Source organism: Danio rerio, chromosome 24 (genome assembly GCF_049306965.1).
Source record: "Danio rerio strain Tuebingen ecotype United States chromosome 24, GRCz12tu, whole genome shotgun sequence".
Classification (NCBI taxonomy): Eukaryota; Metazoa; Chordata; class Actinopteri; order Cypriniformes; family Danionidae; genus Danio; species Danio rerio.
Window position 1 is genome coordinate 8,176,740 of NC_133199.1, and position 17,765 is coordinate 8,194,504.

The following is a 17,765-nucleotide window of genomic DNA, read 5'->3' on the forward strand; positions in this document are numbered from 1 at the left end:
GATAATTAAGTGATAGACTGTGTTATTGAGAATTGATAAGTAAACCCCTGCAGCATCACTGTGTGGGTCTAGTGAAGGCTTCCTCTGGGAAAGGGCTGCCCATCTAGGGCCAGTGTGAGGCTAGTGAGGGTTATTGGGGGCTTGTTGAGGACTGACCAGGCAGGTGCAGGTTTGTTTGCAGGGTAGAGACAGTTAAGACTGCAAGGGAGCTGACAAGTTAGAACACAGAAACGCAGCTCCAATGACAACACCATTCCGGTAAGCGGAACTCTGTTTCTCTGGGGCTCTTTAGAAAACTGGCTCTGGACACCACAGTGAGTTTCTCTGAGAGGAACAAAACTTTGGCTATCTACACAACCCTCACCGCAAAGATTGATATCTCACAACCAGTAACTATGACTATTGGTGGCCAAACAAGCAATGTCAAGACTTTAAAAAGTTACCACACACTCCTCTATCATAATTTAATTGCAGAATGTTGCACTGTTTTTTCAGAGCCTGTGTTTGATTTAGTTGTGAAAGCTGCGAAGCTAATCAGGAAGACATCTCTGAAAATCAAGGCCACCCAGAGACTTGCATGGAAGCAGCACCTGCTCATTACTGTGAAGTGAGATGGCTGACCTGAGGGAGAGTCCTAGAAAGGTTTTGTGCATTTTTAACATTGCATATGGTCATATTTTACTGTGAATTTTGCAAGGAGCATGGGTCTGGAGGTAAAACAGATTTTTCATCTTTCTGTTATCTATTGATTGATTGTTCAGGGTGTGAAAAGGTACAGTTTTTGTAAGTTGTTAATTATGACAGTGCTTTATTTCCACTTTTAACAAGTATCCCTTACTTGTTTAATTTGAATCTGACGTTTACCCTTTTAATTAACTACTACAAGGTGATAGTTCAGGGCGTCACGATGGCACTATGGGTAGCACGATCGCCTCACAGCAAGAAGTACACATGTTCGAGCCTGGGTCATTTGGGATTTCTGTGTGGAGTTTGCATGTTCTCTCTGTATTTGTGCGAGTTTCCTCCAGGTGCTCCGGTTTCCCCCACAGCCCAATGACTATGCGCATTCTATAGGCGAATTGAATAAAACTAAATTGGCAATAGTGTACAGTATTTGTGTGAATGCAAACGTGTATGGGTGTTTCTCGGTGTTGGGTTGTGGCTGGAAAGGCATCCCCTGCGTAAAAGCTATGCTGGATAAGTTGGCAGTTAATTCAGCTGTGGCGACATCAGATTAATAAAGGGAATAAGCAGAAAAGAAAATGAATGAATAAATGAAGCAGTTGAAGTAAAACTTCTGGCACTGTTCGCTCAAGTTGTTATAAACTTGTTTAAATTTCCTTCTACTGATGAACAAAAAATAACCGTACGTTCACACCAAAAGCGGCGAGAGCATCCAAGGTCACTCTGGCCGCCCTGGCGACAACGCTGTCTGCCTTCAGCTCCGGCGGCGAGAGCGTCAAAACTCGCTACATTGATCTCGTATTTAAAGGAACCGTTACAGCATATCTGTTATTTTCCTGCATAAAACGTGTTTCTAGCGTGAAAATGTTGCGCACTTCTTTTCAAATTCATTTAACAATGGAAGATCAAGTTGCGTGTGGTGTGGCTTTGCTCTATTTATCCAATATGTGTCCATATGTCTGAAATATCCTGAAGCAGCAATACTGTTTTGTACTGTCACGTCCCATGAGTTTCCCTCTTTTTTGAGATAAATTTATATAACATTAATGAACATCAGTAACTCGCCAGTAACTTATTTAATGCATGTTCCTGTAAGAAAACAATGTAAATAATTGGAAATCCGGCGACCGCAATCATCAAACTCTTGGGAACAACTGTGGTCGGAACCAAAGTTCACAGGTCTTTTCTCTGAACTCCGATCAAGCGGTGGACGTCTTCATTCTGATTGCTTGTCCCAGAACCCTGTCATAGCTCATTACCATAAAGTTGACTTGATTTAAACTCTCCTCGACGCCCACGCCAGAGAAGACGCGCCGCGCTGCTCCTCGCCGCTTATCTCCGCCGGCTCTCATTTAAAATTAATGACTTCAGGCTACTTTGACGCTCTCGCCGCTTTCGGTGTGAACGTAAGGTAAGTGTTGAAAACCGGTAGGCTTTGTCTGTCAATGGTTACCAGATAACATTCTTCAGAATATCTTTTTGGTTCAACAGATAAAAAAGAAACTTATAAAGGTTTAGAACCACATAAAGGAGAGTAAACTGCTTACTCTTTCAATTTAATTTTGGAGTAAACCATCCCTTACTCACATGAGCAAAACTTTTTTTAAAATCTCAATATGATTCATGTAGAAAACGTAAAAGGATTGAAGTAATTATAGAGTTTACAAGAGCCCTTCCTATTAAAGTCGTCTCTTGGGAGCTGTCGAAGCACTGAGGTACAGTAATACATGTGAATCATAGATATATACACTAGATATCGCAGAGGGACCCTGAGCATGCGTCAATAGTGCCGCCACATTGGTACAGTGCTCCCAGGACAAGTGTCATTCAACCGCACTAGACAAGACCGTGTTATTACGTGAAGATGCGGGACTTTAGCGCTGTCTACAGGTGTAGTAACAAGCAAACAAAGAAAACAAAGCACAAAGGCAGAACATTTCATAGGTAAAATTAAGTTTTTTACATTTTTGTATGTTCTGAACTTGTGCTAAACAGCTAACGTTATTGATGATAACAGTCACTTACTGCATTCACTATAAGTCAAATTAGCACCAACTCGCACTAAACACTCGGCTTATGCTAGTTTTGTTGAATAAAATCATCAAACAATGCAAAAGAAATATGACAACGAGATGCTGCGGTGCCAGAAACTTGTATTATTGTCGGCTAGTGAAGGAGTCGTTCATAACAGAGATTCATTCACAAACGAATCGCTCCCTCCGTTAATATGAGAAGTGAAAGCAGGAGAGGAGGTGTGTTTCAGGACACGGATTAGATCAAATTTAACAGGGAGTGTGGATAGTACATCTCCGAACACAGGTAGAAAACCTTAGCTTTTTGTCAGGAATGCCTGTGCAATCTGATCCATCAATGTAGAAAAGTGATGTAAAATGATAATCTTTGTAATTAAAAAAAAAATTGCATACTAACATCCAGAAAAACTCCCGATCATAGATATATGTGTATATGTGTATATCTCTGGCTTTGGATGGCCACAGTCCTCCACTGCACATTGGTCCCGCATTCATTTCAATGGAGCGCTACCCTGTAGTAAAATGGCGGCTCTATTGACGCATTCCTTCCAATAGACAATAACAGGGTAGGCGACATGTAATGTACATATCTATGCATGTGAATAAGGTGTAACTGTCACTTCACATTAACATGTTTAAAATTACTTTTAGGAACAAAACAGCAAAAATAAATAAATAAATAAAAAATAAATCTTTGAATCCATCCACTTTCCACACAGCCAGTCCTACATAGGGTTGTAAAGTTACTGGGCTGAAAGCAAAGAAACACCCTGGATGATTTATCACTACCTGACTCCTGATTTAAATCTACAGGTAATTTTCCAGTAAGGTAATATATATTTATATTGCGCATTTATCATGTATGGTCATACACCCAAAGCGCTTCATAATCATGAGGGCAGGGAGTCTCACCACACCACCTCCAGTTTACAGCATCCACTTGGATGATGCAACAGCAGCCACAGGACAACGGTGCCAGTGCGCTCACCACACACCAGCTATAGGGGGAGTGGAGAGACAGTGATCGAGCCAATTCGGTGGATGGGGATGATGGTTAAGGGCTAATGGAGGGAAATTGGCCAGGATACCAGGGTTACTCTTTAAGAGAAATGCCATGGGATTTTTAATGACCACAGGGAGTCAGGACTTCAGTTTCACGTCTCATCCGAAAGACAGCACTCACTGACAGTATAGTGTCACCTTTACTGGGGCATTAGGACTCACACAGACCGCAGGTTGAGTGCCCCCTGCTGGCCTCACTAACACCACTGCCAACAGCAACCTAGTTTTGCCATGTGTTCTCCCATCCATGTACTGACCAGACACAGCCCTGCTTATCTTCAGTGAGTAACCAATCTCGGGCTGCAGGGTGATATGGCTGTGGCCAGTATCCAGTACACCTGTCCTGGATATCTTGGAATTGTGGGGGAAGATGCATCATTTCTCACTATTGGCTGAACGATATGTCACAATTCTTTAATTTTCCAGTGACCAAGTCAGAGGCTGTGATGAACAGAAAGCATATACAATGTATTTGGATGATGCACTGAACAACCTGTGGTGTATCACATAAAGAGTGTAGAGGATGCTGATGTAACTAATGGCGAGAATTCACTGTATGTCATTCTCCGATGTGACTTGGCTGAACACAGTCCTAATAAAAACAGCCTCTGGTATTTCACTCTTCGCTATGCGCAATAGCAAGTTTTGCAATCTATGATCAACTTATCATCTTATTTTGTTGACAGTGATTGGCAGAACACATTCACAGTACAATAAAAGTACGATGAATTTTAACGTCTCAGTGTTTTCATGTCAAAGAACACATGACACTGTTCAGAATGGTCACCCATGCTTATTGACTCACCGTTAACTCAACCACTGAGGAAACTCTGATGTTGTCCCTTTGGTTGTTTATACGTATTGCAAGACACTTAAGCGAGTATACTTGCATCAAGGTTTGTTTTTATTTTCCCCTTGAAAAGAAATTGCAGATGTTGTCACTTACTACTCTCATGGAAAACGGCCCTGCCTTGCTGAAGTCAACTGTGACCGTGCCAGAGAGGGGACGCCAAGTCTCCAAACAGATGTATTCTGTTTTTCTAAGTGATGATTTGTTCACTGCTTAGTATTGATACCTATCCAACCAAAACGGCTCTCCCTGCTCAGTGGAGAGCATAGGCGGTGAAGATGAAGGATGCTGTCCGGCCAGATGTATGCTATTGTGGCATATTCGACAGTGTCATAATCTAGAAAGTTGCATTTGAGAGTGTATTTAAAATTCCCCATAATGAATCAGCCTTAGTTTTGCGTGACGTATCAGAGCGTGTGCGTGGAGCACTTCCTGTCACAGGACTAGGGGGCGATCTTACCATAGCTGTTTGTTTCCAACTCCCCACAGAAGCCATTAAGTTGCTCTGCAGGCGGAATAATGTATTTGAGTTGGCCAGGAGTGAGCAGCAGGTGCAGGGAATCTCAACCCCTGGCCAGCTCACTCTCAGTCTTTGATGTGCAGGCCAGAGAGGCTCTTCCAGAGGATACAGAGGAGCGTCATCTTCAGTTTACTACTGTCGGACAAGCGATACTCCTAAAATCCAACAGGGCACAACAGCAGGATCATTATCCATATTAGTAGTAGACTGTAAAACTGTCACCAGAGGTAATTGCAATACAGGCTCATTGGAAATACTCGCCTTAGTCTACATATTTCCAAAAAAACATACGTTAACCTATGTTTGCCTGCAGTTTCTAGCTAAAATGGATGCTATGGGGTAGTATCACACCAACATCTTTACTTCCTTTTTTCGCACTACTGAAATTTAAAGGGACATATCATTAATGAATAAAGGATTCTTTTCGTGGAGTTCTTTGAACAACATCAAACAAAATTGTATCGAATGCGTTTGTTTTACTTGTTTCTCGATATGGATGACTTTTCTAGCATGGTCAGTTTGCTCGATAGCTCACTTTGTACACTCTCAGAATTAAAGGTACGCAAGCTATCACTGGGGTGGTACCTTTTTAATAGGTACAAATTTGTACCTAAAAAGTGCATATTAATACCTCAAGGGTACATATTAGTTTTATGATTTTTAAATCGTGTCATGTGTTTTGTTTGGATGGAACGTGAGATTGCGGGAGACACAGGTTGGTGCTGCGGCAGCAGTAATGCGGTCAATGTACCGGTCCATTGTGGTAAAGAAGAATCTGAGCTGAAAGGCGAAGCTAATTTACCTGTCAATCTACAATGCTACTCTCACCTATGGTCATGAGCTTTGGGTCATGACTGAAAGGACAAGATCTCTGATACAAGTGGCCGAAGTGAGATTCCTTCACAGGGTGGTGGGGCACATCCTTATAGACAGGGTGAGGAGCTCTGCCACCTGGGAGAAGCTCGGAATAGAACTGCTGCTCCTCCACATCAAGAGAAGTCAGCTGAGGTGGCTTGGGCATCTGACGCCTACTTAGGAAGGTGTTCCAGGCATGTCCCACTGGAAGAAGACCTCGGGAAAAACCCTGGACATTTTGGAGGGACTATGTAAACATGTGCACTACTCTGTCTCTGATTGGCAAATTATCAAAATGTACTCTATCTAAGCCAATGAATACCATGTTAACAGACACACCAATCATCATCAATGGTTGGTTATGTGTCCCGCCCCAGCCCCAAACAGACATACCCCAGAGAACGAGAGGTCCTATGGCCAAGGAGACGATGCTCACATGAAAAAACGCTTCGGTGTTCTCAATTATTTAAATGTGTATTTTATTGTCAGTAAGGGTAACCGCGTTGTAACAGGGGAAACAGTTACTCATTTAACTTATCAAACAAAAACTCATTAAAAATAAACCCTGTGCCATTTTTACATTAATATTTTAACAGCTCAAATTTCCAATTTTTTTGCAATTTACAATTCGCAGATCGTATTGATAAAGGACTTATTCTCTTCTGAAAAAAACAGCTTAAACCAGCCTAGGCTGGTTGGCTGGTTTTAGCTGGTTGACCAGGCTGGTTTTAGAAGGGTTTTGGCCATTTCCAGGCTGGCTTCCAGCCATTTCCAGGCTGGTCTTAGCTGGTCAGGCTGGGTGATGACCAGCTATAACCAGCTTGACCAGCCTAGCCAGGCTGGAGGCCCAGCCAAAACCAGCTATGTCCAGCTTAAACCAGGCTGGCCAAGCTGGTTTTAGCTGGATTTAGCTAGTCATTTTCCAGCCTGACCAGCTAAGACCAGGCTGGAAATGGCTGGAAACCAGCCTAGAAATGGTCAAAACCCCTCTAAAACCAGGCTGGTCATCCAGCTAAAACCAGCCAACCAACCTAGGCTGGTTTAAGCTGGATTTTTCAGCAGGGTTATGTTGCTATTTTCTTTATACATCTCTGTGACTGTACAATTTCTGATCGCCCAATGTGTTTTGTCTACTCTCTCAAATGAAGGTCTTATGCAGCATTTCACAGATATATTTCAAACAAACACAGATTGTATAAAGTATACCAATGACTGCATTCTGATGCCAGGTGTCTTTCTAAACTCAGCAGACATTACATCACCATCAGCCAAATAGCTTATGATGAAATTCAGCTGTCCTAAAAAGAGGCTATTTTCCCTCAGAACATTAGCTCTACGTGTGGGCAGAATCTGGCAGCCAGTTAAATGAGACGTGAACATGAGTAAACTGAAATTCTGATTTCAATAGGTTGTTCAACTGGTGATTCTAGAGCCCCAGCGGAGCCGTTTTTACCCTTGTTCGGTTTGTCTGGATCAAAGGATATGAAGGATACCATCATTTCCAAAGAGGATGAATCTGAATCTGATGTTGTCATGAGGTTGAAAGTAAAGCCGGCTCCAGGTAAAGACATTACAGCAGCGTTTCTTATGAAAGGAGAGTTCAAACAAGGATAGATGTGTGTGTAATAAAGCTAAGGGAGACTAGTGGAAAAGCTTGCACACACAAAGCATCTGCCAGGACTCACGGGCCCTTCGGGTCTGGGGACTGAGTCAGACGAGGCCTCTGCTAGGGGACGTGCTTTTACAAACATGCACAGAACATTTATCACTTTTTAAAAAGACCTGAGGAACAGTTTAAAAGTGAGACTCTGGTTATGTTAGAATTCAATTTTGTATTGGTTATAAACAGAAATTATTTCATACTAATCCCACTAATACTTGTACATTTACATTTAGTAATTTAGCAGATCCAAAGTGAATTGAGGAGGCATTCAGTGATTCAACAAGAAGAGGCAATACACAAAAAATTGCTAGTCATACAAAGTAACTTGTTTGTGCTCAAAGAATTTAGTGCTAGAGTAAGAGTGCGAGAGTTTTTTTTTGGGAGAGATAGAAAGAGAAAGTGTTTCTATAGCCAGCAGGCACACAACATCATAAAACGTTTTTAATATGGCATGTGGTATGGAACGCTACGGTTCGGTATGGTTTTTAGGCCGTTTCCACAGTCAAAAGGTAACAAAAAGTTAACCATACCGTGCCACTTTTTGGGTACCCTTTCGAAAGGGTACCTAGCACAACAAAAGGGTACCAAAAGGTGGAGCAAGACACACAGCTAAACGCTATTGGTTTACAGAGATACGTCACTAGCTTGTGCACAAGCCAGACGAATGAAAACAAAGGTACTGCCATTTTTAAATACACAGCCAAAACAGTACACTGTAATAATAAATGCATATATTAACGAGCCATGGTTGACCGGAGCTCAAACAAAAAAAAACCTTGTCATCATTTTGATGAACAGCCAAGACCATCCAAAGCGCGAGTGACTTAATGTATTTCAATATTGATACTTTTTTATGACCAAAACAAGACATTTATTCACAAAGTGTTCATTAGGATGCATACCTGCCAACACTCCTGTTTTTCCCAGGAGTGTCCCGAATTTCAGACCCATCTCCTGTTTTGTTATTTCTCTCAGAAACGCCTGTGATTTCACCCCCTCCACGGTCCTCAGCGTTTTGGTACAATCTATAACACCCCCGGATCACCGACACTGGTATATCCAATCGTAGCGGCTGCCTAGTACATAGGCATGCATAGTACAGACCAGGCAACCCCCCCTACAACTTTTCGGATTTTCGAGCACATGCCTTCAGATGTCTGACCAATGTTAAAACAAAACATGTTACAAAAACAGACCATTTTAAAACTAACATCTTTAGCTGTATAACCCTGAAGTCGAACGCATTATCTCAAAATGCTAGTCTGGAACTCTCACTGCTTCACTAAACCACTTGAAACCTCAATTATATAATGTGGGGTTTCATACCTCAATTTGCTTAACTGTTTCTTCGCTGAAGCTGTTACAGAAAAATACATAAAAATGACCACTAGGAGTCACTGTAGAGATGGTTTTCAAAACATTTTGAAGTTTCAACACATTTGCTTAGACTGAAACACATTTGTTTTAGTGTTTCATTGGGCCTCGCTTTGGCCACCACTACTTAACATTAATAGCAAAGGCAATCCACAAAAGAGTAGTCCAAGAAACAGTCAAAGGTAGGGGTATAAGAAATGAATGTCTGTGGTACTTAAATGGTCCAAGCAATCAATGAGGATGATCTGCAGCTGTGTGTGTGTGTGAAATCAAGGGGTGATCTAGAACTGGTGTGTGAGTGCCGGGCATGATGGGATGTGTAGTTTTCCAGCAATCTACAAACGCTAGATTGCTGGTGATCATAACGGCGTAAGAGGAAGTGATCACATGAATACCAATCATTCAAAGCATTTAATGTCCAAAGGTATTTCTGAGTGTATATTTGAATAGAATGAAATATTTATAGGCCATTAAAGACTTTACACATGATAAAAAACCTTCACAAAGAAGTATCCTAGTACTAGTACTTAGTACTTAAAATACTAGTTTACGGGTGCTGTATGAGATCTGCTGCATGTTTGAAGAGAATGAAACAGCCATATTTCCGAAATCCTATTTATTAAAAGAAAAAAAAAAATGGTTCATTTGTTTAGTCAAACATTCCTCCTGTCTACTTGATGATGACTATTTTTGGATTTTTACTGACAGGCCAAATTTAGCCTTGTTTTAGCCAAGACTTTAAGATTAATCAGATCTTTTAAACACAAAAAGTTAACTGGACCTTTGATCTTGTGAATTTACCAAACATTAATGAGTATGTTCACTCATGTGAGCTCAATTCCATAATTACCAAGTTGCATGTTATTAAAATTTAAAAGAAACATACTTTAAAAAACAATCAAGGCATCATTTTGTAACTAGACATTGTTTTATTGACTTACTTACTTAGGTGCTTATTTAACAACCTTGGTAAGGTTTCATGACATAAATCTGAAAGTTGAACATGTTTAATAAAGATGCACAAACCCAACGGATCATGAAGTTAAAGATCATATGTTAATATAAGGACATGACGAGCTCATGATATAGTGAGCAACTACAGTCTTCTACAGATGTGATGCCAAGGAGAGATTTACGTCCAGAGAAAACCCCAAGACCTGTTCCCAAAATGTCTGGTAAGGCAATATGAGTCAAAAATGAAAAACACACATCCATCATTTTACCTTTATTTGGTGCTTTTTTTATGTGTTCTACAATAGCTTATCATGATTTCAGAAGTGATCACATTTACACACTGATTTATCTATTTGGTGATTGGTTTCAATGGATAGAGTTCCTAGTTTAAAAGGCATTTTTGAGGACCCATGGGAAAAGGTTTTAGAAAGCCTACATGTAAAAAGAGAACCCGACTAGTTACCTATCTGCCCAATGACTTTGCATGCAGCATTTGCACAAAACTACCTCATGAAACTACTTAGACTTCTGAGGCAGTTTAATACTTCCTCAGTTCCTTAATAATCAACAACAACACAATGTTTTGGTGATAAAAGAATATTCATTACTATTAATGTCTTTCTTGAAATAAAATCTGGAGTGGAAAAGTCTGATCAGAAATGTTAATTTACACAGATTAACTTTTGAGCAGAGACTAATATGCTGTTATCTGAAACAGAATCAGATGAATATTAGTGAACAGGATATGCCACACAAGGCCGGTTCTACAAGGGTGGCAGTGCCTACACTATTGGATTAAAATGCTGTCAACTTCACAATGTCATTGGGTATTTTCAACACTCAATGCCATTGGATTAGAGCGCTGTCGATTTTACAATGCACAATGCCATTGGGTATCTTCAAGGCTCATTGAGCAGCTGACAAATCTGCAGCAACTGTGTCATGCTATGATGTCAATATGGACCAAAATCAATGTGGAATATTTCCAGCACCTTGTTGAATCTATGCCATGAAGTTGCAGTATATAAGTTTGACACCCAGTGGTTGAACTAGGTATTACATTCCTGAATCAAAACAAATGCAAGCACAGGTTGCCAGATTGAGGAGCGAGGCTGATTTAAGGCTAATTTAAACCGTGTTCTAAATAAAAGCACTGGATGGAAGGAATATTTTCCATATTAAAATGTGTTTTTCTTCTAAACAAAACCTCGAATTAATATATTAGAAATGGCTTTTTTTTCTTGCAGCTGAACAACAGGATAAAGTGTGATCACCTCAATGCCTATACGAGTGCCCAAGCCTTTTTGTATAGCACATAAAGCACATAAGGCATGCATAACCAAAAAGCACACATCATTGAGAGCCATGGTCCGAAGGTAAACATACCAAACTATATTACATTTAAAGTTGCCATGGGTTGTGTTATAAAGTGAACAAAATCCAACGTTGAGCCAACATCTTAAACCTACATCATATTGATGTCAAATACTGACATTTATCTGTCAGGTATGGCAACCAAAATCCAATGTCTGATAGATGTCATAGTGATAATGTCCACACAACTTCTAGCTGTAACATCATTAGATGTTGATACTTGGATGATTTTAGGTTGAACGTTGGACATTCTGACGCCAACTCAATTTTCATTTCCAAACAAAATGCCACATCCCCATGACTTTGCGGTACAACGTCAATCTGACTTCATGTTGACGTCCTGTGCTTGCTGGGTAGGTGGTTTGTTAAGCACACTCACCTGTGAGAGGCACACTTAGAACCTACAGTATTTTGGATTGGTGTGTGATGGGGAGAGAAGAGGGTCTTGGTTTTATTCTTTCTATTCAAACCCTTTCGTATAAAAGCCCAAAAACCACATATCGTTGAGCCAAAGGTAAATATACAAAACTATATTACATTGCATTTGCAATGGGCAATTTCCTAATTTATTAGCAAACATTACTATAAATTTTATTAACTAAAAGAGTGTGACATTTAAAACGATAACTTATTGCAATAAAAACATAAACACATGTATAACACAGTGGGATTCAATTCTGAATACACTAGTCAAGCAGATTATACCTTTGCCTTGATTTGTCCACTATGCGTCGGGTGACAGTATGTATATTTTAACTAAATCTGATTAATTTACACTATTTAACTGAAACATTTAATGGTAAGATGTTATTTTGATGGTCCATTTGAGATTCATAGACTGTCTGCTTATTATCTGTTCATACTGCTCCTTCAACAGACATTTAACTGACTATAAGACACTTTGCAAGTACATGTCAAATTACACTAACCACAACCTAACAGTCTACTTATAACCTAATAAGAAGTAGTTGGCATGTAGATGCATTATAACTTAAATTCAACGAACAGACCCTCAAAATAAATTGTGACCCATTTGATTTCAGTTAGCCTGAAAAACAGGCTGGGAGATGACCAGCTAAAACCAGCTTGACCAACCTAGCCAGGCTGGAAGCCCAGCCAAAACCAGCTATGTCCAGCTAAAACCAGGCTGGTCAAGCTGGTTTTAGCTGGATTTAGTTGGTCATTTTCCATCCTGACCAGCTAAGACCAGGCTGGAAATGGCTGGAAGCCAGCCTAGAAATGGCCAAAACCCCTCTAAAACCAGCCTGGTCGACCAGCTAAATCCAGCCAACCAGCCTAGGCTGGTTTAAGCTGGATTTTTCAGGAGTGAACTGGGATGTTTTGTTTCTAAATGACATTTTAATTTAGAAGGTTTCATGCTCTCTTGTGAGAGCACCTGACCACACGACACCGAGGTTTTAAGCTTTTTTTGTCGTCATTATATGTAAACCCATACTTTACATATTCAGGGTCGTACTTGCACTTCGACATATTTGTTGCTATAATTAAATGAAATTTCGCATGTTAAACGATACGGTTATCGCGCGCACATTTCAAAATAAATATCCAATATAAGCAAAATAAGTTAAAAATTAAACTTTTGTTGTTTTTTTGACCGCACACATTTTCAGTGGGTCGCGACCCACCAGTTGAGAAACAAAGGCTTAAACCATCCCCATCATTCTTCCTCTCTTCTCAGATGGTATGGTGGGCCAAATCAAAGGTTAGATGTCTTTGAAACACAAAATGGCTTGGTGGGATGTGAGTGGTGAGCTATTGCCCTAGCTAGAAAGTATTTTTAATTATTGTATATTTCTAAGATACAATTAAATTATTCTGTTTTTGATTATTCAATATGTATTTTTGCACTTTTTTTTGTTCATGCCAAAGCTGGAATGTTAAGAGGATTTAGTGGAAGAACATTGGCACAAATAATGTTGAAACGAGCTGCTGAAATGGGGGAATTCTGGCTCCTGATCCAGACATTCCTCAACCTTGAGACGACAACATGCCGTGGTGGGTCGACAATGACAAGGCATTCCCTTCAGCCCGGTTGCCCATTGTTCTGCAGGATGATTGACTGAGGAAAGAGCTTGTTTTTTGTGTTCTTATCACTTTCTGACTTGGCCGAGAGAGGGATCATAGTTCCTATTTTGGCCAATGAAAATATCCATTCAGTCACATATTTGTACAAGGCGAACACACATTAAAGGATCCCAGCATGCAAAAGGGTTTACCCTTAAACCAAATGGCCAATATATATGAACATTGTGATATACTCTGTCAGCATAAGAGGCTCCTCAAGTGTTTATATTTTTTAGCGAATCAACACTTAAGAATTTGGGTTACACTTACTATATGTTGCCTTAAAGAGCCCATATTGTACATAAAAAGGGTCATATTTTGGTTATATGGATCTCCAACAACATACTGATATGCATGCAAGGTCAAAAAACACTTTCATGGTCTTATAATAAGCATTTATTTTTACCTCATTATCCCAGCGACTCCCATATGAATCGTTCAGCGATTCATTTGTTCCCAAACCCCTCCTTAGCACGAAGCTAATCCGCGCTAATCGGACCGATGACAGCCTGTTGCGATTGGTCGACAGCGTTCAACGCTAGACAAATGCCCAGCACTAGAAAAATACCCAGCGCGGTTTGTCAAGCCCCTGGTGGACGGGCCCACACGATAACCCCGTGACCGTCATAACCCCCCGCACGGGAAGTATGAACCACACTTAGCAGTGAAAATGAAACCGATAGGTGTGCACATCATTTACTGAGCCTAATGTCCGTGACCGAGCTTTTCTCCCTTCTCAGCTGTAACTTAGATCATTTCTATTTGCAATTATTGCTGTGGCACCTCTTGCGTGGAGTGTTCTATGTTCTCAGGGCTTACCTTTACTCTGCTTTGTCCAAAGATCCCATCCCCAGCCAGGGGGTTGTAGTGCTCACCAGCGCTCCTCCTCAGCGTGTAGCGGGCTGCCTTTGTGCCTAATAAACTGGCCTTATTTTGCATGCACCCCTGGTGTATTGTCTGCCCATTCTCACAAGTCTCATACATCAGTCTTTTCTGATCCTTCCTTTAACAAACGAATGAATCGCCCACTGTAAGCGTGTAGACTGCTGAATCAATTATTTCCCCTCACACTTCCAATAATATCCAGGTAAGCGCAGCGTCTTCTTGACTCATGACTCAGGATCTGTTTGTCTTTGCTGCTGTGTTAGTGGGCGGGGCGCAGGTTTAAATTTTCCCTGGTTTGCGCCCATAACAATTATGTTTCGTAGTCACGTAACGCCGAAACGGCTGGAGACTTGTTAAGAAGACGATTCATTCTAACCACTATGAGTCGACTCTTTTTTTTAGATGAATCAATAGTTTTAAAAACTGTCCACTTGCAGATTTAAGCCTTAGCTGGATATTTCACTTCACTTAGATCTGTGTTACACACTACATGGAAGCTTATTTTCGAAAACCCACAATAGGGGCTCTTTAAAGTCCAAATCTCAGAGGATTGCTGCATATCAAACTAATGAAAGCAGCTTTTTTAAATAAGCCTGGTGCAATGTAACACAATGTAATATATTGCACAAAATATTGTGGTCAGTATCGTTCTAATAATATATGAAAATATGACCATATCACCCCAATTTTGTCCTCTTTAGACTGGCTGCCTGTTAAGTTCCAAAATTGATTATGAAATATTGCTTTCTTTTAAAGCTTAAAAAAAATAGCTCCTGTTTATCTAACTAAGCTTCTGTCTCACTACAATCTAACCCTCTCTTTGAGATCTCAAAACACAGGGCTTCTGGTACTACCCAGAAAAGCATAGTCTACTAAAGGAGGTCGAGCCTTCTCATTTATGGATCCTAAACTCAGGAATAGCCTTCCTGATAATGTCTGAGGCTCAGAAACACTCACTCAGTTCAAAACTAGATTGAAGACCTATCTTTTTTTTGGTAAAGCATACACACAATGCATTACATAACGGTGTTGTCACCGACTCGGTCCCAGTCATTCCCCGGACTTCTCAGCATTACATCATCCAACTAAACTGATTGTGCACACACCTGAACTGAATCCAGTTAACGACCCACACTCCCTATATAAGCCACACTCAAACACCAGCTCATTGCGAAGTCTTGTTCAGCCACGGCCAACATTTCTGAGCGTTATTCCCTGCCTGATCTCTTGTGCATTACCCCGGACTGTTTCTGACTCTGAGTTGCCTTCTGCCTGCCCACGAACCATGCTTGTTATACGGTCTCTGAACCACGCTGCCTGCCCTCGACCCACGCTTGTTATACGGACTCTGAACCACGCCGCCTGCCACTGATCCATGCCTGATATATCACCCTGTGGCTGTCAGCCGCCAGCCCCACGACCAATATTGAATGCTGTTGATGTGAGTTCGCACTTTAGTGCGTGTTGTATGTTTGTGATTGAACTGTGTCTATTAAATACTGCATAATGGATCCCTCTGTGTTAGTCTCCTCGGTAAAGGTGTGGTGAATGTGCTCCATGCTGGTGGGTGGGCTTGACAACCTCCTTTTGGACACACTCCTCCTTTCTTATTGCACCAGACATTTTGCTAGAAATACTTATAGGCTTTATATGTTTTTTTTCTATGTTTGGTTATAACTCTTATTTTCATTCATAGCACATCTTTCTCGCATTTACATTTAATATCTCTTGTTCAAATACATCTTTGTTTTCTATTTCTACATGGGGATGCCCATCCTGAGGCCTCTAGAGAATGAGCAGCGCAATTGATGGGATCCAAGACCTGTGAACAGATGATGCCAAGCATCGAGGGCTTCGAGGACAACACATACACTTAATTAAACATGTACATATAGACCACCTATATGCTATAAAATTGCAGGTTATTAATGTCTGTATATAATAACTTATATTTGATTGAAACTTTAACTTAATTTGATTGTAATGTAATAATGTACACCCTTTGTAAAGCTGCTTTGATAGAATTTTTGTTAAAAGCGCTATACAAATTGAAATTAATTGAAGTGAAGTGATATTGAAGTGTTTCTCAAAAAATGACTAATGAAAATAAGATTAGATGTCACAGTGGAGGTCACAGAATTACAAAATCACAGTGGGTTATAGTGACCTTGGAAAATTTGAAAATAAATGCACTTTTTTCCAAATGGACCCCATAAGATTTTAAACTTGGTATGATTTAAAGAGGTAACAGTGATCATCAAGCGGTTCCAGCATTGTAAAAATGCAGGGTTCCACACAATTCCATCATGTTGTCCAAACATAAATCAACTGTTAACCTTATAGTTTTTAAAAATGTAATCACATTGAACATAAACTATTTAAGTTGTCCCCCAAAAACCCTTAAAAATTGTGTACAGTTTAGCACTTTACCATATCATACCAGAATTGCTGGAACATTTAAAGTTTTACTTAATGGAAAGACATACAATAAACGTAAAATCTACCGTTAACTGAATCTATTATTAAAGGGGTCTTAGCAGGGTGTTTTTACAGCTCTAGTTTGGAAAAAGTCAGGAAAGTGGGTAAGTCCAGCTCGGTTTAGGTGGGAGTGTCAGGGGAGGGAAAGAGGGAAGATTTTGCATAAAGATGGGAGTTTCCATTTGGGCACGCCCTGATTTTCACAGAAGTAAAACAAACACACCACAGGGGAGAAAGACTGTGACTTTGTTTACATAGGCATCAGAGCTCGAATTATTTGCCAAATTCTTAATTTGTCGATTTTAACTACAGTTTGGCACTTTCACTTTTTTTTTAGGAACATTTCATTTCAATGGAATTTATGATACCGCACAATTTATGGGAGAAAAAAACACCAACACCAACCGTGTCTTTTTTAAAGGAGACGAGCGGCAAATCCAGATTTCACCATTTCCATATGCGAAAAGCTCTCGGGTAAAAAATGACCCGTACAAACGCATTTCTGCCGCGTGCACTGTAATCAACACGTGAGTCCAGCTGCGCTCTCATAGCGGGAAAATGAAAACAAGCACTAAACGCAACACTGACGACCCCTTGTCTACAAATTCTTGTTCTTCCACTTGTTTTGGCAACACAACGTGGCGTCTCTCTGCCATCTGAACACTGTTACGGGTAAAAACAGTCTTGAAAACTAGCATGCATGTTAATGTAGTTGCACCGCATACACAGTAGAGCGCTGATTGGTTTGAACCAAGTATTTGTCATGAACATTATGCAGATATTTTAGCATAATGTTGTTGTGTAAAGATTTTTAGAATCTATTTTTAGGATGAGAAAATAATTCTAAGAAACCATTAATGAACATTTCTAGTAGTTTGTCTAAAGTAGAAACAAAAACCCAGCTTAACTTTTCTAAATTGAATGGGGTATATACACACAGACTTTTAA